The sequence below is a fragment of the Dermacentor albipictus genome, chromosome 10 (assembly GCF_038994185.2).
Source record: "Dermacentor albipictus isolate Rhodes 1998 colony chromosome 10, USDA_Dalb.pri_finalv2, whole genome shotgun sequence".
Taxonomy (NCBI): domain Eukaryota; kingdom Metazoa; phylum Arthropoda; class Arachnida; order Ixodida; family Ixodidae; genus Dermacentor; species Dermacentor albipictus.
Window position 1 is genome coordinate 16,147,827 of NC_091830.1, and position 21,585 is coordinate 16,169,411.

At 46.0% G+C, this 21,585-nt stretch overlaps 1 protein-coding gene across 3 annotated transcripts in view; it reads right to left on the bottom strand.

Annotated features, from left to right (window-relative positions):
• The window catches only part of LOC135911496 (eye-specific diacylglycerol kinase-like), a 655,226-nt gene that overhangs the window by 409,009 nt on the left and 224,632 nt on the right, over positions 1 to 21,585 (bottom strand). The window lies entirely within an intron of this gene.

A 21,585-nucleotide genomic window follows, 5' to 3' on the forward strand; every position in this document is an offset into this window, starting at 1 on the left:
TTTTATTCACGAGGACACATTCAGCCTCTTCCCTATTTTTTTTTGTTGTTCTCGCTACCTTATCCCCAAGCTGCCAGAGCCAACCAGAGCACATGCGTTTTTCTCGTGTTGCCCGACCACCGCGCGGCGCACTTCTGTGCGCGCTCGTTTTTCTCTGGAGGAGTGGATTTTGGCCTGACAGTTTTGGACGCTTTCTGGAGAGCCGACCAGAAAGAGAAACAACGGTTGCTCGCCGCCATCGCTATTGCAACGCATTCGCCTGAGGGCATCACCTTTACTTCGATGCTATCACAGCCTCTCCGAAAAGTCTTTTGTCTCGCCGCTGTTGGATACCGAGCAGTATGCGCATGGTTCTCTGCGGACAAAGCGTCCCACGTTTTCTTCGATATTCCTTGACTAGCCACGTTTGGCGCCCAAAGTAGGCATTCGATTGCGGCCAACATGATTTCCTTTTCGTTTTTATTTTATTTCGGTGACCCCGCCCCACAAATAACGAAAGAGTCATTGCTGCGGCGCAGCGATCTGTCGCATGGTGAAAGCTCTATATTTTGTTGCTTCTTTTGCGGAAAGTAATGGGCCATGGGATGCTTCAGCTGCCGGATTCTCTTATCATATTATTGCGACAACAATTATATGGACACTCCAGGCGCATTCCGGCCGTCGCTGTCGCTGTCATGTTCCGTTTAAAGTACAAGGGCGATAACATCTTCACCACGCGCTGCATCTTCACATCGATAACATCTGCACCGCCCTCCCCCCCCCCCCCACCCGCCCCCCGGAAAAAAATCCTAGGTACATGCCTGATTGGAGAGTTACACCTATATTTAAATATCTTGCTGCGAGGTTTTGTGTATACATGCAGTGAACTTTGTTTCCAGTGGCACTTATTTGCCCTTTATCAAGCTGTATGTTCGCATTTGTATATTTCATTGTGGCTTCGCATTTATAATGTATATTCGGCAGAACTCCTGCTTTTTATATGTGCTCTCTGTTGCGACTATAATTTCGGTGCAATTACTCATAATACACGACCGGTGACAGCCGCTCCTGTGCAATACATTGGAACGAGAAACAAAGAAATAGAAATTTTCCCACGACCGTCGCATATGTACAAAAATTCAAACAAGGGTCTTGAATGACAAAGTTTCATTAAAATATTTGTCTTGAACTTGTTCATTTCATGGCCTTTATACTTTTCATGCCAGTAGCATGCATAGCTGCTGTGCTGGTTTCGAACTGACAGTTCTTAAATTCGTGTGATATTTTCTTTACTTGTTAAATAGACAACAAAACATGGAAGCATTGATATAAGTTATTTCTGACACAATTTCTGGGACATAAGAATATATTCTTTCACGAAAAAATACTTAGTGTACTCGTCTTTACAGTGCGTAGCATTGAATAATTTGTTTGCAGCATCTTTGGCAATGACACTACAGTTATTTATGCATTTGATCCCTCGACTAATTCTATAAGGAGAAGGCGAAGCTGCAATGTCAACAGACAATGAAACCAAGGAACTCACCAGGGAAATGAGCTGTACTAGAAAACTGAAATGTAGAAAATATTAAAGCAAGGCGAAAATTATGTGGATGACAAAATAACTTGTCGCCGGTGGGAGGTGAACCCGCAACCTCCGCATTACGCATGCTCGTTGTTACGCTTTGACATTGCGCTAGCGCATCAATGATGTGTGTTGACACAGCTTCGTCAGAACTGTTGAGTCACACTTTACGCTGCCTAGCGCACCTTGTTCAGCACCATCAAGTCCCTGCAGTATGGGCAGCGTCGTAACGCTAGCGGGTAACCAGCCATTTCTAGCGTATCCAGCACCAAGGACCCGCAAGGTCAGGGCGACGGCTACTCATTGCCGCAAAACCCATCCCATAAGTAGAGCGAGGGGAGTCGTGCGCCGCAGAGCACCCCCTAGGCATGCGAGAAACACCCGTAGTGGCCACCTGGGGGCGCAAGAACTGAAAGCTGTCAAGCTTCCGGGGCGGGATAAGTCTTCCCTCAAGGGCATTTCGATACACTTCGTGAAGAGTGAAAGGAGTGCCAGCAGCAACAGAAGAAGCCGAGAGAAGTAACCCCACAAATAAAAAAAACAACACACGCCATTCCAAGAAACAACAACGAGAAGAAAAAAAACAGAGGGGGGCGGAATGCTCTCATATCGTGGCTGCGAAACCCAAAACGCAGATGTCCACGGGGTCGCCTGGGAGAAATTATCCCGGAGAGAACTCCCTTTTTTGTGCTCTTTAGTTATCATTCTTCTCTCATTCACTCTCGCCACTTGCATCGCGCCCTTGCCCTCCGAGACGCTCCGAGAAGCTGGAAATGACGCAGCGAGAGTTCACGCACCCCCCCCCCCCGGCTGCTATCCCCAACCCCTTACTATACCGTGGCGGCGTAGTGTATGGTTGATTGCAAATTGTCATTGTGAGTCACGTGTTTCGGCTCATTCGAGGAGCAGCAGCTGCAGCTGCCGCTGGTGGTGCTGCTGGCGTTAGCGATTTCGCCCCGCTGCCATAGCTCGTCGCTGCCTGGTGCCGATCTCATTAGCGCCGGCGACCGTAATGGCCTCCACTCCTTTTTTTATCCCTCGGCAGCCTGGCACTCCCCCCCCCCCCCCCCCCCGTGCCTCCGTTCCTTTTTCGTTCCCGTCGCCGCCGCCAGAGGGCGCCCTGGTAACGTCGCGTGGGGGAAGAAACGCCGCCGGGAAAAGGCAGGTTGAAGTGCTCACCGAGCGTGGAAACCCCACGGCGAGGCCTAATTATCTGGCCATTCTTTGCAGGTGAAGGCAGTGCTGGGTTGCAGGAGGGAGCGATTCCCGAGGTTGGATGAAGTCTGTGGAAGGGGAGGAGGCGCTCTCGGGCGAGGGCTGGGAACGTGTGGGGATACTGGGAGTTGGGAGTGGGAGAGGGATTCGCGAATGCCTGCCTACTGGGTTGCAGAGTTGATGATGGAGGGTTTCGGGGGTCGTTGCAGCGGTTGCGTAAGGGAAAGTTGGGAGGCCGGGAGAGTATCTCGGGTTATTAAAGAAAGGTAGGCAAATTAGACAGAAAGCATGGGGCGTAGTGGTAGTAGTAGCGTAGAGACTTGAGGTTCTCGCGATGGGTCTCAAGGCCGGCGTGGGGTTAGGAAAGTGACGGAAAAGTGTTGGGGGATTTAGGGAATGCTAAGACATTACCGAACGAGCGAGAACAGAAAAATGCAAGAATCAACTTTCGAAGATTGAGGAGCAGGAGGAAAGTTACAGGATGAGCTAATTGTTTGCGAAAGTGGGTTATTATAAACCTGCTTCTGCCTTCAGATGCAGTCACATCGTAAATAGTGGCTCCGACATTTTCAATCTGATTGTGCAAAGTTTTGCGCACATTAAACGACGACAACAAGAAAAGGACACGGAATCTCAATTAAAACTTTCCACGATAAAGTCAAACCAACTAGCCCGCCTATCAATCTTATAGCTTTTCATTTTCTTCTACTGTTTCGTATACTTAAAAACATTCCCTGTTCTAGCTTCTATATTCTGCCGAAATTGAACAGCACATACATGCACATACTCGAATATCCTTAGAGGTACAGCGGCCAATTGTAGCAGTTCTCCTTCAATCGATTAAAGCTTAGTCAAAGCCCCTTGGTGACAAATAAAATGCTTCCATGACTGTATAGACCACCTCTCTGAGCCTATTTCCATTATAAGTAATTCAAGGGTGAAACTCTGTTCTCTATCACACGTATATAGCCTTTCATATTATTTGCGGCTGTTCATGTGGTAACTTATTTTTTGGCAAATATCGAATAAATCAATGGCAACTGTGTCGATATGACTGTCGTAAAATAATATTATAATAAACTGTAATGGCGCAGAAATTGCACAAACATGAAAATCAAAGGTTCCATTACCAATGCGTCTCTAGGATTCTGTTATCTAGAAGGCTGGTGAGTTGAAGTTTCCATGTCTAAGAAATGCTCTTCAGAACAGCTCTTCACCGAATGCCAGTCACGCGCAATTATTTGGTGCAAGAGATGTTGCTACCGAATCAGGTTGGTCTCGGTAGATAGTAGATGTTGTGGTTTCAGACACCTCGTAACTGTAGGGACATGAGTGAGGTTAACCATTTATGGTACCGATTATGGTACCAAACACTTTGTGACTCTAGTGACACGAGTTTCTATTCTAATGGGATGAATAAGGATCAGATATCCAGCAAAACGGGATTCATGATTGCCACCTAAATGGGTAAAAAAATTTAGGCCATTTTTATTTCTGCAAACACCTCCGAAAGTGATGACGTGTTACAAAGGGCGCGGTCGCCCTAAACCCCATATTAGTTTTTTTCCCCCAGTACATACGGTCCGATGCTTTTCACACCAAGTACTTGACCGTTTACAACCAATTACAGGCATTTTACAGCTCGAGGTATAATTTTTCCAGCAGGATGGGGTAACCATGTCGAATTTTTCTTGCGAGTATAATTCACACAGCCCGTTAGCATAAATTGAATAAAGTCTTCACGAGGAATGCTGACGCACTTTTCGAATTGGGCAGCCTACATGCGAAGATTCGCGTGTAGGCTCCTAGCTCGAATTGCAAAATTGTCATGTTTTCCCTTTTTTTCCTCTTTCTATTCCCCTTTCCCCCACCCCCGGTGTAGGGTAGCAAACCGGGTGCTCGTCTGGTTGACCTCCCTGCCTTTCCTGTGCTAGCTCTCTCTCTCTCTCTTTAACGAGGGTACGAGTTTAGTTTCTTTGGTGCTACTGAGAGTTCGTTAAAAACACATTTTCCCACTTGTGAAGAGTTCATTAATAAAGTTATCATTGACCAGAGAATCGCAATAAGTGGCTTAAAGAAAGAAAGGTTATAGCATTTCTTTACAGGTCAACGCACCTGACAGTTCTCACAGTGGCTATGTGTACCGCCAAAGACACGGGCGCCAGCAAGATAACTATACGAAGCGACGTATCACGATATGACGAGAAGAAACATATAAGCCTGAGCTAAAAATTACTTCCTTCACTTCGGTGGAACGGCAGCCTGACCACTAAAGAAGATTACATTGAGCCATCAGTTATGCAACCGCATCATCGGTGGAAGTTAAAAAAAAAAACGTTGATTTGATGACTTAGCGTTACAAGGATTCGGGACACACTAGATTGAATTAATCGAGAGATGGCTAGCTTTCCAATCCGGGGCCGCAGTTTGTAAGCATAATTTCATCCACTCCTATTCACTTCTCGGTCAGGCCGGAAACCATCCGTGAGATAGCAGGGACGCGCAGCTTCGTGCCAGGCAATTACAAAAAAAGGAACATAACAGGAAACAATGAAATTAAAATGTAGCATCCGAGTAAGAAGCTATACAACAAGTAAGCTTCTGCTAAAAAAATAAGATTTTCGTCTGCGTATAAAGTCAGGGTCTTCGACCTTTTATTTTTCAGCAATTTCTTGGCGTAATTTTTATCGTTACTTGTATTCGTGGTGGCTGCAGCAGTGAAGCAATAAAGAGAAGCACACCGATGTAGTTGAGATAATGCAATTACGTTGTAACAGAGTGTGTCAGAAAAGTGAAACGAGCGTACGGCGAAAACCGCTACATTCCTGGTTTCTTTCAAGAACAAACGGCTTATCGGAAGCGCAGAGTCACGGAGGAAAAAAAAAAGATACAAGAAAGATAAGAAAACAGTCACAGAGGCTTTATGTCAAGTTCTGCCACGGCACCACTGCATAAATTATCTGCCCGGAAAGTTGCCAAACTATGGCACACTTCGGGCCGTGCTTCAGCCCAGTTTCCCGTTTTCTGAGGGACCCATCAGTTTTATTATCGCTGTTCTGATGCTGAAAACCACTCCGTTATCATTTGCATCAAGAGCGTAGATAATCCCTGATTAACTGGGCGCACCATGCTCTTCTCAAAACCTGCGAAAGGCTAGACTAGGTCAGTGACTTGAAAACCACATTAAAGAAAAGAAAAGAAAGAAACGCGTAACTCAATTGCATAAAAACTGCAGAAGTGCACGCATTTGGGCTGGCTGCTTCGTGATTACGAAGAGTAAACAGCGCTAAACAACACAGCAAAGAGAGAGACACAGACAACAGCCCTGTTTACTGCTCCTAACGCATAAAAACTCCTTTGTGTTGCATAGAATTCGGACGATTTAAGTAACTGTTTTGAAATGTACATTGAGCCTCGAGTCTGTTGAAAGCACACTTTCGACCGCACGGACAATGACCACACACTGAACTCTGTTAATTGCACCGCCGCTAATTGCTGCAACGGGTTTCTCTTTGTTGCTTCCAGGGACATGGGTGCCTCGGCAATACGCAAAGCGGAAGATATTGCTCCGCAACCTTCAACTATTCAAAAGGTTTCCTGACAATGGACGCCCTCCGAACACTTGTGACCTTAAAGTGGAAATTACTCACGGAATATTTAAGTGATGGCGTACGTAACGTATATTCAAGTTGAGTTCGCACACGTATTCATGCGCCTATGCAGTCATTTGGTCCATATAGCTGAACGTTGGCGACCAGGTGCAGCAGGCGAAGCATGACACGATATGACAAAATTGTGTTGGATCCGATGGCTCCTCGTGGGGTGTTTGTATACACAAACACACACACACACACACACACACACACACACACACACACGCACACAGACACACGCACACACACACACACACGCACAGACACACGCACACACACACACACACACACGCACACACACACACACACACGCACACACACACACGCACACACAGACAGAGAGAGAACTACGAAGGCTTTCCAAGTGTGCGAATACGCTTCATATATGGGGGGTGTCGGACTCCTATCTTGAGCTTCCCCCTGGACACGCTGCGCCTTCTGGTGGCACCACCCTGCAGTTCGCGAATGCTCGGTGGCCCAAGCTAGCGACAAATAGGCTCACTGAAGAGCGACACGCACCGACTTGAAGCGTCCACATTATTTTTTTTTTTACATTGCGCTGCCTTCTGAATTGGCCTCACATATTTTTCGGCTTCGCTATCTTCGGGACCTGCAGTTTTGGCGGGCTAGTTGGATAGCTAGGTAGTCGGAGAGAAAACTCGTCTGCCAATGCCAAGAATGCAGTTCGCATTATTACAACGAAGGAAAACAGTCTTCACCGGTGTGTGTGTGTGTGTGAAAACATTTATTGGAATGAGGTCCGGAGGCTCGACTTCTTAAGTTAAGGCGGGCCGCTCCCACGTTGGCACTGTCAGGCCAAGCCTTTCAGCGACATCATGGGCCCTCTGGACGGCCCTTAGTTGGTCCTGAAACAATGGGCTTTGAATCCTTTTCTCCCACTGTGTCCATTCTTCAATGAGGTTGGGGAGAGTCGCGGGGCACCCTGCCAGCATATGTCTGATTCCAATGATGCCATTACAATCGTTGCAGTCCATCCTAATCTCCCTCTCTGGATATATTTTATTAATGGTGTACGGTGTGGGATATGTACCTGTTTGCAATAAGCGCAGTGAGACTGCCTGAGCCCTGATCAGCTTTGAATGTGGCAATGATAATTGCTGCGATGTCGCGCTAAGTGACGTCATGCGGTGACGCGCCTGCAGAACAGCGGGACATGCACCGCTTCCGCGTCGACCACCTTGAGTTGCGATAAGGACGCACTGCAACTATTTATAGAACGCCATCTAGCGATAAAGCCCTTCTTTTGTTTGCCGACGCTGCTGTCGGGCGTCAGTTATTATGGTGACGACGAGAGTGGGGTCATCATCGCTTTCGGAATGTTTGCCACAAGCCGTAAAAAAGAAAAGGCAATTCTTATTCTTTATTCCACAAAATTTTTCAAGCGGGAGTTCACCGCGCAATTCGAATGCATTTGCAAGCGCCACGCACTGTTTCTGGTAGCCAAGGCGCAGTAGCCGGTCCCGGCGCTAGGTGCGCGTAGGCGGGCGCCGAGAGCGACCCATAAACGTCCCTCCGCCTACATTTTGTCAAGGGCCATCCATCTTCACGGGCACTGCGCGCTTGGCGGTTTGAAAACTCTCCGAAGGGAACGTGATTTTCGAAGCTCTGCGTTTTACTTGCAACACTACGAACAGAGTGACGCCATCGCGTGTTATAGGGATGGAAATGTGTCAAAGGTGAATGAACAAACAAACAAGCAAAAGAGAGAAAGAAAAAGAGAGAAAAAACAAATAAAGAAGAAATATGCGTAAATCTCGTGTGGAAAAAGGAACAATATGATAAAGATTTCGTACTGAATAGCGCTGAACATCCCTCGTTATTTAAACAAAAGGAAACAGCTAGCTTGAGTTGCTCTTTCACCATCGATTTAAGTTATATCAAGTAGGACCATAGTCAAGAAGAGCATATTATATATATATATATATATATATATATATATATATATATACATATATATGGCAAAACAAAGCCAGGATAACTATTGATAGAAAAGTTTCTCTTGGAGCAATTTCTGCAAATTAGAGCCGTAGCCGAAGGATTATCTAGCTACTGCCAAAATGCGCAAGGTGTTCATTAGTTGGAATCGACTGCATGGTTTATTGATTTCTTGGCTGAGCCTGAGCTCAGACCCCTTTGACACTGAACGGTTCATCATCCAGCAGGTTTGGTAAACGTGCAACTGCTATAACTACAGCGTGGATCACCACATCTCAATGCAAACACGCGTACTTTGAGAGCTACATCCAAGGAATTACACACTCGACGCACGTGATAACGCTTAACAAATCCTGCTGCGCCCTTGGCGTCGTTAAACAAGCGAATACTAACAAATAATGGCTAACAAGGTCAGGAACAGCTAACTCCCGTTACATGTATTATTTTGTTTCATTCATCTTCAACTGCTGCAGCCTCATTGAGATCTGTCGCAGGAGTCGGTATGCACAAGTACAAAAGAAAAAATAAAGGAGCATTCCAGTAAAATCAAACATGAGCGATTGCATTACAGTGGGTACATAGTATAACAAAAGTGCTAACAAATAATTCGACATTGACAGCTCAAGTGATGAATCGCGTGATAATTCACGAACGTTGCCAGGGCATGGTGCCCCTACATTTGACAACTTGTAGCACAAAGTGTGTTTGAAGATGTTAGTGCGTGAGGTTCAATTCTTGAGGGAATGAGGTTCAATTCTTGAGGGAATTCTTGAGGTTCAGCGTACGACATCTTCTAGATGCAACAATCACTGACAAATGCGAGGTAAGCCAGATAGACGACAAGCTCAGTGAATATTAGGTTTCAGCTGTTTCGTAGTATCAACGTGCCACCAAGTGCGTAGTAATAGCACATTCATGCGTGTCAGGGTAAACGGGAGTGAAAAATTCCGATCATAATTATTGCAAATATACAAGAAAGGCTTTCCTTTGAAGATATTCAGTTTTATGAATGTCACGCTGCTTATATGTGCACAGCACTAATACAAGCACCCCAGGTTGGTCAAATTATTCCACATCGTTGTGAGAGGGCGTCCCTCATGAAAAAGAGACTGCTTTGACGCGTTGAACTTGGCTGGTCAATTAACCGTTGTCCCTCTTGTGTCACGTCTCATAGAAACGCTAGCAATTTGTTTACGGGCTGCTGGCTATAGTAACACCGACACTTTCAGGCGTGGTGAGAAGCCCCTGACACCTGACTAGCTTTGATAGGAAAAATGCTTTAGCTGACAAAACCAAGGCGAACGAAAACATAAAAGCTGCCGGAACGTAAACTCTTGAGACGGGATCCTCTTCCCATCTTCTGCCGTAACGAGGGCTGACATTTAGGCTGGAGAGCATTTTTTCCGGTTCTCTTCCGGCTGGAATTAGGGAGCTGGTCCCAAGAAACCACCTAAGACAAAACGAAACCGAGAGAAGCGTAAGGAAGCCTCGAATAGCCAGCTAGACCAAACGCCATAGCATCGACGAAGGCAAATAGAATAGCAAGAAGCACGCTCTCCAGAAAAAGAGAGTCCTTGAGATCAATTGGGCAGGACAGATAGAAGGGACCACACGGAACCGAGCCACAGAAACACCGCCAAAACCTAAGAAAGCTAAGATAGCAAAAGCGAAATAAAATACTCGGCTCTTCTAATCCCACCCTTGGTACCCACACAGTGTCCCTTTGCCTTACTGTGGTATAAAGACGAAGTGAGCGAAAGAGATTAAAAAACAAACAGGAAAAAGACAAGTAAAAAGAAAGAGATAGGCAGAGACACGGTGAAGGCGAATGGTGCACACTTAATTCCTGCTGCTCAATCAACCGCTAAGCCTCGCGGAGATAAAATATTAAGTCTGACAAGAGTTTCTTTCCGAGTCGGGAGACGCCGAGCGACTTCGAGCCTAAGACGGTGGCCATAGGCTCCACCTCCCCCCCCCTCCCCCTTTCCATTCCCTCCTGAGAGAACCAACCACTGCTAAGAAGGCGAGCAGATTTTTCTGAAGCTGTAATGGGAGCTCTGGGACGCGAGTTCCAATTGGACCGGGCGGAAAGTACCGTGACTTGAGCGCCTCGCAACGCAGTAGATGGCTTCGTCTGTGTTTGTTTATCTGGTGTTGTTTTCTTTTTTTTAGTCCGCGCGTGCGTGCAGTAGGTGCCAGCGCTACTGAGTGCGTTGCGCCGGGATCGTGCAGTCTACCTAGCAAAAGGCGATAGGGAGAGGACGGCGTGGCTGAATCTGTTCGACTAACGGTGTAGCAGTTGGTCGAGGCAGGCGACGACGTTGAAGCGAAGGAAACCGGGCCAGTTCCGAGTGGCCTGGAGGACTACTGGCCGGCTCACAAAGGGATCTTACTTGGCCGCAGGGCTATAAATGGGGTACCTGCCAAAAAGGTTTAGCCACCACATGGCGAAAAATTGGAAACCAGCGGGTAATAACTATTCTCTCTCTCTCATATATATATATATATATATATATATATATATATATATATATATATATATATATATATATATATATATATATATATATATATATATATATATATATACACGCGTGTGTGTGTGTGTGTGTGCAGGTGAATTCGCGACAGTTTACCTTTTCCTTTTCACTCTTGTTTATTTTGGCTTGTGCGCTTAACAACTTGCCTATACCGGCTGCTTAACGGGTCACCGAGCGGAGAAAACTGTCCTTACTTTGCGTCGACGCGGTACTTCGAGTCCCTCGAGGAAAACCACACAGTAACTTCACGGGAACGTTCCGGAGCTCTCTTCGTTCCGTCGAACTTCTTTAATGGTGGGTCCATTAAGCGCGACATTTCTTCCTCCTCCTTATCTTTAACGGAATCAGCTGTGAGTTCAGAACTTTCTTTTTCCTGCATTTACTTTTCTTCTATGCTACCTTTCATTCATTAAAGCTTCCTTCTTCAAACTCCCGAACGCGGTCGTTAAATAACGAAATTTGCTCACACCTGCCCATTCGCTCCCCCGAACTCCACGAAGACAGCCAAGTTGTTTCAATGGTACTCTCCGTCGCCCCATTCTTATATGCAGCTTCGGTAATCGCATTCCACGTTTAATGCGGAGTTTCGCGTCCATTCTGGCCTTTTATACACTTAGCGCTAATGCTACGTACCCGGACATGCATTAAAGATTTCCCTTTTCTTGAGACGACAGTGCAATCACCTGACGCGAAGGCCTTTCAGGAAGGAGTGCCTGAGGTATTCGTCAGGTGGCATTTACGCAAAGCAGGGCTAATCTACATTGAATACTCTGAAAGTTTCTGAATGCTTAGAATACGAGGCATCTTTGAGTTGCGAAAGGTACCGGGCGTTTAAATGCAGTATCACTTGAATTTGAGTTTTCTGCATATGGGAGCGTAATAAGGTAAATTCAGTTCTACGCGGAAGTTCGCGAGGTGGAGGAAAGTTCATGCAGGGGAAAAAATTGAAAAATTCGACTGTCGCAGGAAGCTACAAAGAAAACCCATAGAGGTTCCTCAGAAAGCAAGTTTCGTAGTTGAAGAAAAAATCCGTCCCAGTCTGGGACGAGAACCGGGGACCAATGCCATTTTGGGGTGGTCACTCTACCATGTGAGTCAGCCAGAAGGCTACTAGATTGCAGAACGGTGGCGAATTAGTCGACAACTCGAAGCAATGGACCACTGAATATGGCAAACCAATTCTGTGGTAGCCCTCAAGGTGGAGGAAAAGTGTAGGCGTTGGCGGCCGCATTCAAATCACGGACCAGGGCAATGTTTTTTTTTCTTTCTAAGAAAGCCTTATGGGTTTCCTCTGTATCATCGTCCCACATTCCGGTGGACGAGCATTTTCACTTTAAAGAGCTTAATAACTTCGTAGCAATGCCTTAAGTACTTAGTTACGGAGCTAAGAGCTTGGGAACTACGTCATCATCATCATCATCATGACGTAGTTTCACTTTCAAGAGCTTAATAACTTCGTAGCAATGCCTTAAGTACTTAGTTACGGAGCTAAGAGCTTGGGAACTACGTCATCATCATCATCATGATGACGTAGTTACACTTTCAAGAGCTTAATAACTTCGTAGCAATGCCTTAAGTACTTAGTTACGGTGCTAAGAGCTTGGAAACTACGTAGCAATGGCTTGAAATGTGTGCTCTAACTTATGAAATGCACTGGCGTCAATAGACGTAGGTGTATGTGACGAGCCCCTTTAGTGTGCTCTGCCGGGTGTATGATTAGTTGACCTCCTTGCTTTTTCTTTGTTCTTTCGTTTCTTTCTCAGGAGGAAGCATTGCATCACGAGCTCTTATCCATATGCACAAGAACTGATAAATCCAATTGCTCTTCATTCACTGCTCAGAGTTTGATAAGATTTCCTTATTTCAAACACGAGGTTGAAGTCTTCCACTCGCAAAGAGTAGACTTTCTAAGTTGCGGACCTTTCTCTTTTCTGTTTTTGAAGGCTTGTTAAAAATCACAATATTTAAAGAAATGATTAAGCTCGCAACTCTTAACTAAGCATTCAAAAGAAAAGGTGGTTGGATAAATGTTGCAAACTGCATCTGCGGAGATGCTTCAAATGGGCAAAATGAATGTATTATACAGCGAGTGCTTTGAACTACACTAGTAATTTGGGAGCAAGACTATAGCAAAACCCTCGTAAGCTAGATAAAAATTTTACGTAAGCTGTGCGCTAATCCTATTTCTCAGCTTTAAATGCTTCATGAGTTTACGGAATCCCCATTTCTTTCATTCTTTGTTGGAAAGGGGAGCAAGATAGGGATGAGAGGCAGAGTTACGTGCCTGAACTTTGTGGTTCGAGATCCTTGAAACGTACAGATTGTTGAAGTTTTTTTAATAAGCTATGAAGGGGAGGAGGGGTGCTTCATCATCGTTGAATTTGCTACAGTCGCTAGAATTCTGCCTTTTCTAATAAATGCGAGAAATGGCTTTCAAATTAGTCGAACCTCTGCCTAACAAGAGCCCTTCTGAGTTTTACGCACACTCCAATAGTGGAAACGGAGTTGGTCTCGAGATAACACCTTCCTTCGCACTTTGTGACTACACTCGTGCTCACATTCAATCCACGCAAACTTCAAAAGCCGGAACGCACATACGCAAAAGAAAGGAACCGACACCTACAAACGCGAACTCACGCACCAATAAAAGAATTCCCCCCAAAAAACTAGACAAGTCCGCAGAAAGTAGTCACGAAGAGCTGCCACGAAAGCTCCTCGCCATTGTCCAGTTGCACAGGCAATCCAAATTAGGCCCACTCGGCGGGAAATCCAGCCCCAAGGAAAGTAGGTGCCGACGAGAGAAAGGTGCAAATAAACTAGTTACCCAGAACAAGTTGAAGAAAACGAAAAGAGCAATGCAGTACAGATCCGGGTGGAGAACATTCTCGTTTTGTTGCTTATGTCCTTCCACGCATCGACACAGGTATAGCGCGGGAAATGCACCATGTACTGCAACAGACGCGTGAGCCTGTACTGCAGCACTGCGCACTGCCGCGGGCGAAGCAAGAAAGGAAAATAAATTAGGTAGCACGGGATTACAGGTGCGACGGCACTGACAAAAGCACCGAACCAACGTCTGTTCGTGTGCCGCAATTTCTCGGCTATAGACCGCAGTCATTTCGTACTGCGTAGGCCTTCAGTGAACAACGGAAACATTTTGCGTCGAAGTATATGCCTATCCTGTCCCGGACCCTTTCTGTCCTGGCGTCCTCAAAAAAAGGGAGGGGGCAAGCAAAAACGGTTTTTAATGGTGACGTAAATGGTTGAGAAACTAAAACAAACAACTGAAGTCGTTCTCAGCAAAGTTCTATTCTCACAGGAAGTGCTTTCTTCGTCGTCGGCTTCCAAGGATCGACGAAGAGGTGAAGTTAGAGAAACTTTGTTGTCGCCCTCAACCACGTGTTCAACGCAAAAAGTTTGTCACATAAGGCTGCCTCCGAAAGCACCGGTAAGCGCACCCTCTGCCTTTATTTTAAATTTATTTCTTTAACACAAGAAATGCTGCCTTGCTCGCCGTCGCAATTCCATGTGTTGTTTCTGAGGTACACTCATAATCTCGTTCCACATAAGAAGCTTGGGCGAAGAAAGAGCCAATGGTCAAGGACATTAGTTTCTCATAGGTTCTTTTTAGCAACTACAACATTCTTGCACATGTGTTCCACTTAGTAGAACCTATCTTTTTTAACAACTTAAAGAGCATACTAAGACAGAGAGAGAGAATGATAAGTGAAAGGCAGGAAGGTTAACCAGGACTGAGCCCGGTTGGCTATTCTACACTGGGCGAAGGAAAAAGGAGAGGAAAAAAAATTAAGAGAAGAAAAAGTGTACTGTGGATATCGCCCACGAGTGTACTAAAGTCTCTAAATATACCAGGAGGTCTTCTTTTCAATGTATGCGTTTGACTGCAGCACCTCATGGAGTGCCCAAAATGAAGGACACCAGCGTTCGGCAGTTCTGAGTTCTCACCATGTCTCACCTGTAGATTCATAGCGTTGTCGCTCATGACGACCGCTAAGTGCTTGCTATCTTTTTGTTTCAAAAACGGAGGAATCTACATGGATTTGTTTTACGCGGCGCAGATGGAAACCCAATAATGATTTGCTCGCGTCTGTAGGGTCCCGGAATGTTTGCAACACTAACAACGTTCGGATTGAAGACGGCGGCGATGAATTCGGATTGCTCGTGCAGGCGTCAGCGACAGTGATCTGAAAGATTTTGATTACTTTTCGTTTGAGTTACTCTAGTTTGTTGCTCACCAGTGATAGCGAGCCTTCTGGCACTGCCAGATACGATAGCTCTCAAACCTGGAGTACCGTGAATTTTCTCCTGCAGATGGTTTCGCCCGCACTCCCTTTGCGAGCAGAATCAGCATACTCGATCCGGAAGCGCAAACATTTTTGAACTCGGTTGAATGTAGGCCACACAAGTACCTAAAACATAACAAACATCCCAATTTTCACGTCAAATGCCCTTCATTTTAGTCATCATGCGGGGCCGCTCACTAAAGCCAATTGAAACAAAAACATCTAACACTATTATTGCTAACATTATTTTTTTGAGGCCGTAGTGCCCATGCACCTTTACTTTGCTATAGTTGTGTAAAGTAAAGAAACCATTACTCGATGAAGCACGTGACTCGTATACAGGTGGCGTCATTTTCACGTCACGCATGACGAAATCGGAGTTAAATTCAGTCGCGTGCTCGGTGTTCAGAGAAGCATAGCCGCCAGTAGGTCAGTCCCTTCGAGCGGGAGTGGTCGTGTTTGAGAGAGAGAGAGAGAGAGCTGTCTGTGACGTAGTGTAAATAATTCATCCAACTCAGACATGTGCCTCGTCATGTATTTTAAAGCCTAGAAGTGTGCAACACTGTTGTAGAAATGTCACGCTCGCTCGACTATGGCGCCCTTGCGTCCGACACGTAGGGTCCAGAAGTGACGCGAATAGACTCGTACAGCAAGGCAGCCGGTTACCGAACTCTTCACAGCGAGTCTTCACAGCAAGCGAGCGCTAGCGCAGGAGCTCGAGGCAAGCGTGCACTGTAAAATAATTTACACCCTCAAAAGTGAAAAAGGGGTGTAAATGTGTCTATAACTCTTACTCTTAGGGTATCAGTTATATAAATCACACTCTAAGGGTGTGAGTTAGACATACTTACACCATTTTCCACTTTTAAGTGTGTAAATTATTCTACAGTGCAAAAGCGACAGCCCTCTGCGAGCACGCGGGGCTCTAGCGGCGAAGTCTTGTGCGTCACCAGTAGAGGTTTGAAGGGAGGGGGGGGGGGGGGGGAGGGTTGTCATTTCTGTACCCTAGGGCACATATGCCCTCTGCAAAGCAAACGGGCCCTCTACGATTAGAGAACGAGCGCGATTGCGAAACAGAACCGTGACACCGCCACTAGCTGTAGCATTACTTAAGCACGTAAGCATTTGAATATGTAAATAAATGTAAGTCGCGTATTTGGTGACGTCGTTTCTGTACACCCTAGTGCACATTTACGGACTACAGCACGCACAAGACGTTTCACGTATCCGACTGCGGCTGCGTCCGTGTCACAGCCTATCTCATTTTTTTAACACAGTTAGCTTATTGATTTGGGGAGCACGAGAGCTGAAATAAGCAGACTTGAACAAAGGCCACGAATTGACTCCAAAGGGAGAGTTGCAAACGATTCCGTAGTGAATGGAGAAGACGTACTTCACTTCTAAGCGGAGGAACCTAAACAAATGCTAAACATACGCTTACAGTTGACTCCCGTAAACGAAGTTGCGAAGATACCCTTTGCTAACGGAGACGATGTAATGCTCCGGGAAGCAGGAGAATTTAAACAAATTGAGTTAAATAGAGGCTAAGCGTTACCTCCCACAACAAAATTAAAGCAGGAGGGGAAGGGGGGGGGGGGTCTTTCCAAGCAATACGCTTCATTACCAGAATCTGCGCCCTTCGTCTCGAAGCAGGGGACTTCAAATAAATGAAGTTGAATGTAACACAATGGCTCTTCAAAATAAGAATCACAGGAGTGATCAAAACTTTATTAGTTACCAAGGGGATATAAATAATTGGGACCCATGAGCGCGTAATAGGTGGGCTTGCATACACTGTCAAGGTGTTTATTGACAGGGTACGCAAGGAGTGAGAGGTCGAACTCGGTGCAGGGGCCAAAACTCTGCGAGCAGTCAGAACCGGCCCCGTGCGTAAAGCGCTGGTTTGGTTTGGTTTGGTTTGCAGCCTGTAGATATAGCACAATCCACTACGGGGGATTCGTGATGCACCTGACTAACCAGCACTTCTTCGTTGCCTTTCATACGCTGGAGATGCGCCGAGCTAAGTGGCGCTTCTTCTTCATTACAATACGCCTAGCCAGAACAGGAGGCGCCAGCACTCTACTTCCTAATCGAGGTCGTACTTCATGGGGAAGCTGGAGAACGTGAGCAAGTAAACGTAAATGCAGAACGAAGCAACAACTCCCGCGAAAAGGTGTGATCCCACCCACAGAGTGATCACAGGGTGATCACACTAGCGGAGTGGTTTTAGTCCATCGACGAGCGCGAGATATCCCGTCAACGCCGTCACATACGGTCCAACGGGTTGCTCCCTCCAAAGGGTCCACCAGCTCTTCATCTATGCCTGTTTAGGTCATCGGGGGCTTTCGAAACAAAGGCCCTGCACTTGCCACCACATTTAGATAGTTCTCACAGCATACGCCAGGTGTTCAGCAAACGAACGAGTACAGCCCCCGGCACTGCAGGCCGGAAGATACGGTAACCGAACGCCCAAAATGCCCAGGGTGTTAGGCCGAGAAATGGGCAAAGTACACTCGACGAGAACGAAAAGTTAGTGATCGAGGCGGGCGGGTCCCTGTGCCAGAGGCCTGGACGCAGTTCGGAGGAAAAAAAAAGGAAACCGAGGAACCGATCTTGCCACAAGAAAGGGACGACTTGGGCGAGAAAATTGCCCGGAACTGTAATGCGGCGCCATCACTGCCGCCGGTGGCTCCCTCTGCACGTCTGCGCAGGCCCGCAGGCTTAGTACCTGGCGCACAATCGGCGCCAATGTTAGCGAGTCCTCAGGGCGATTCTGCCGCGAGTGTCTCTGTGGAGGAGGGCCGTGGCTCGAGTCTATATAGTGGGGCGGTGCGTCGTGATTGGGTTTCGGCACTGCGGAAACGGGAGAACGCGAGAGCAACTCGAGAAACTACGTTACTGAACCACTTTATTTCCTCGCGCGAGCAGGCTGCCTGTATGTGTGTGCGCGCGCGTGCTCCGTCTGTGTTCGAGTGGCGAGGGCCGAGCAACAGCGCAGGTAGCTCCTGAAGTGCTTCGGAAATTACCTTAGCCGTGGGCGCCCGCCTACGTGAATCAGGTGCAACGAGAGAGGCCGTGGCGGCCGCAAGGTGCTTACGTGGCGCTAATGGGGCTCCGACCGTCGTTCGCGCATTGTCGAGATGCAGATTTGTTGTTTTCTCTGGGCAAGCGCTGCAGCAGTGAAATGAAATTCGCGGGGAGAGTACTCTACGTTCTAGTTGAGGCCTAAAAAAAAAGAAATAAACGACGTGCCTACAGACGCAAACATCGTCGACGTATTCGGAAATGCCGCCGAGACATTTCCCCAACCATTTCTCCTAAAGGGCTTCAATCGCTAACAATGGAACGCGCTCCTTGCAACGGTACAAAAAACTAGGTGCCTAAAACTGTCGAAAATGTCCGTGTCTGCAAAACTAATTTTGTTTTCTTGCACTGCGATTCTTTAATCTGTGCTGTTTTGCATATGCTTCACCACACAACGCAACCATATTGCGGCGAAACATTCCTAGGCAAACAGTGTATTACACAACGACGCATATTGCACATTTGCGTCACGCGCACTCCTCAGCGCATTTATCGATCTGAAACCTAGCATGTTAGGCCGCAGCCTCCTGCAAAAAGCTGACTTGGATTTAAATGAGACTTCGGATAGGTAGCAAGCGCAGAACTGCAATTTCCATGCGGCAGCTGCTGCACGACGCGTTTTTTTTTTCTTTTCCTTTTCCGAGGTGTGGTTGAGGCAGTTTTCGCGAGATTTATGTCCATGCCCGTAAAATCGGGAGAATGCAGGACTCGGCAGTGCAGCGGACAAATCGTAAGTGTTCGGAGGTAAGTACTTGGCCCGTAGTGTCGTTGCACGTAACAAGCGCACATGTTCAGTGCACATAATAAAAACACTTAAAGCACTGAAAACACAAAGGACGTGGAAAAAGAAACGCACACCAAACGCGCTCTTTTTTATTCTTTGTTTCTTTTTCTACCTCGATCCTTTGTGTTTTTAGCGTTCTAAGTTCTTTATTATAATGCATTAACTACTAGCCCCTCTATCCATACTTTTCCAGTGTACATACCCTGCTGAAACACCCGGTGGCACAAATCGAGTGGCTCCAGTGCACATATCTAGTGCACGTATACCCAATTTCCCCTGTGGCCCATAATTTTACACCACAATGTCACCGGGACCAGCCCTCGAAAACGGCTAGGTAGACTCACCCATCAAGAAGTGGCTGGACTCGGCGATTAATGCTTCGCATAAAATAACAGTCAGTAGCGAGTTAGCGGCAAATGCAACAGGAATGCGTGAGGAATAACGTCGCGCCTCTTTGAGGCCGCGGATCCACGATTTAAACCGCGTTCCAAGCATTGCAAAACGTTGTTCCTAAGCTCACCCGACACACGTCCTGCTTCTCCGAGGAGCTAATTGCAACTGACAGCGGCCCGGAGCAGACTAACGTCAGGCGCGCGGTACATGCAGGGTTTCCTAACTACTATGCACCAATATTTTAAAATGTTCAAATGCCACGTAGCTGGACAGAACCATGGTAATGTTTGCCATCACTTCAAGATACCCAGGTTATTGTTTGCATTCCAATAACCTAATTAGTCTGCATTAATTATTCAACATTCTCAAATATTCTAATTAGATTAAAAGTGTCAATGAGAAAATTGTAAAGAAACATGAAAAGCTCGCGATACAGTCTTTTCTTGCTTACGTGTCACATAAAAGTGCTTTTCCGAGCGTGAAAGAAACCCGCGAATACACGCAAAGTGCCTCGAGCGGCCAGTCGCACTGCAATTTCTGTGTAATCGCGGGCTTCTTTGACACTCGCAAAAACACTTTGATGTGGTACGCATTGAGCAACACAAAGCAGCATCGGGAGTTTTTGTTGTCGCTCTACAATTCTATCATCGATACTTTTCATAATTTGCCATAAACATCAATTAGTAGAAGCTTGATGTGGGTGAGTTGGTTATGCATACTTGATGAAATGAGCGCTACGAATACCCGGACGAAAGAACACAAGTACGACAGACAAGGCGCTACTTCCAACTAAATTTAAAGTTAAAGTAAAGTTAAAGTTCTGTTTCTTCAAAAAACATTTAGTTGGAAGTAGCGCCTTGTCTGTCGTACTTGTGTTCTTTCGTCCGCGTATTCGTAGCGCTCATTTCATCAAGTAAGCATAAACATCAAAGAAACCTCTATCGATTTCTACACATGTGTGCAATCAGCCAATTTTTATTACCTTTATTTTTTTCTTTTGCTGCAGCGGTTTACATTTTTCTTGCGTCAAAGTCATCGTAAGGATAAATGTCGAGGACATACTCTTTTTAAATTCTCACATCCTAAAGGAAACAAAATGATAATGAGTTTGCACTGAACAGAAGCAGAAAAAATGGGCTAGTGGTAGCATGTGAGGCGTTCAAAAAGTCAACGCCGGATGCTATTTCTACAATGTTTTTATAACCTTTCTTCATGCCAGCACGCTCTGAGAATACATATTAGTGGCGCATCAAAATGTCTTATTCCTTCTGTTCTCCGGTCCGTTGTGAGGGAAAATTTTGAAGATCTTGAATTTTTCCAAGACTGCAGAAGTTGCCCGTCCTGCGACTTTGTTGCAACGTTTCCAACGTTTCCAACGTTTGCGGTAGATTCTTTTTTCTTCGATATATGCCATTGTTTCCTCAACCGTTTGTTGTTCTTTGGCTGCATATTTATGTGCACTTTAAGCAAACTATTTTATTGCATCGACTGGATTCTTGTCGATTCAAGCACGTCAAAGCTGAATGCTGATCATTATGTGCAATTTTTTCAATCTGTTCATCTGACAATCAAATCTTGTGGAACAGCCTGCGAGAATATGATTTATTTATTACGGTATTAGAAGAGGTTGTCAGAAATAAAGTATGTCGCTGGATTATCCACAAGTTTATATTGTACGAAAGAAGAATGGTAATAAAGTGTATCTATATATCTATTAAGTCAGCAACATTCACAAAATCGTCAAAAATTGGGAAAGAACCTCCGAAGGGCCGTTGTCAAGGACAAGCGATAACTTCCCGGTAGACCTGCCAAGGTATGTCACAAGGGACACTTCTTCATTAGCCCTAGTGGTTAATGATGTGAGGAATGCGGGCGCTGTGACGTTGCACGGTCTTCAAGATCCGCCCCCGTTACAAATTGCACTTAAATTTTTGGAGTAACAATGCTTGTGCACTGGTATTCAGATCGGTCAATCAAGTCGACACTTTCCATTACACTATCTCTAAGATCGACACAGTTTACAGTGCCAAAGGCCGCCTTTGCAAAGTGACAGGAATATAAGAGCCAAAAATAGCCGGCTTTGATAAATCAA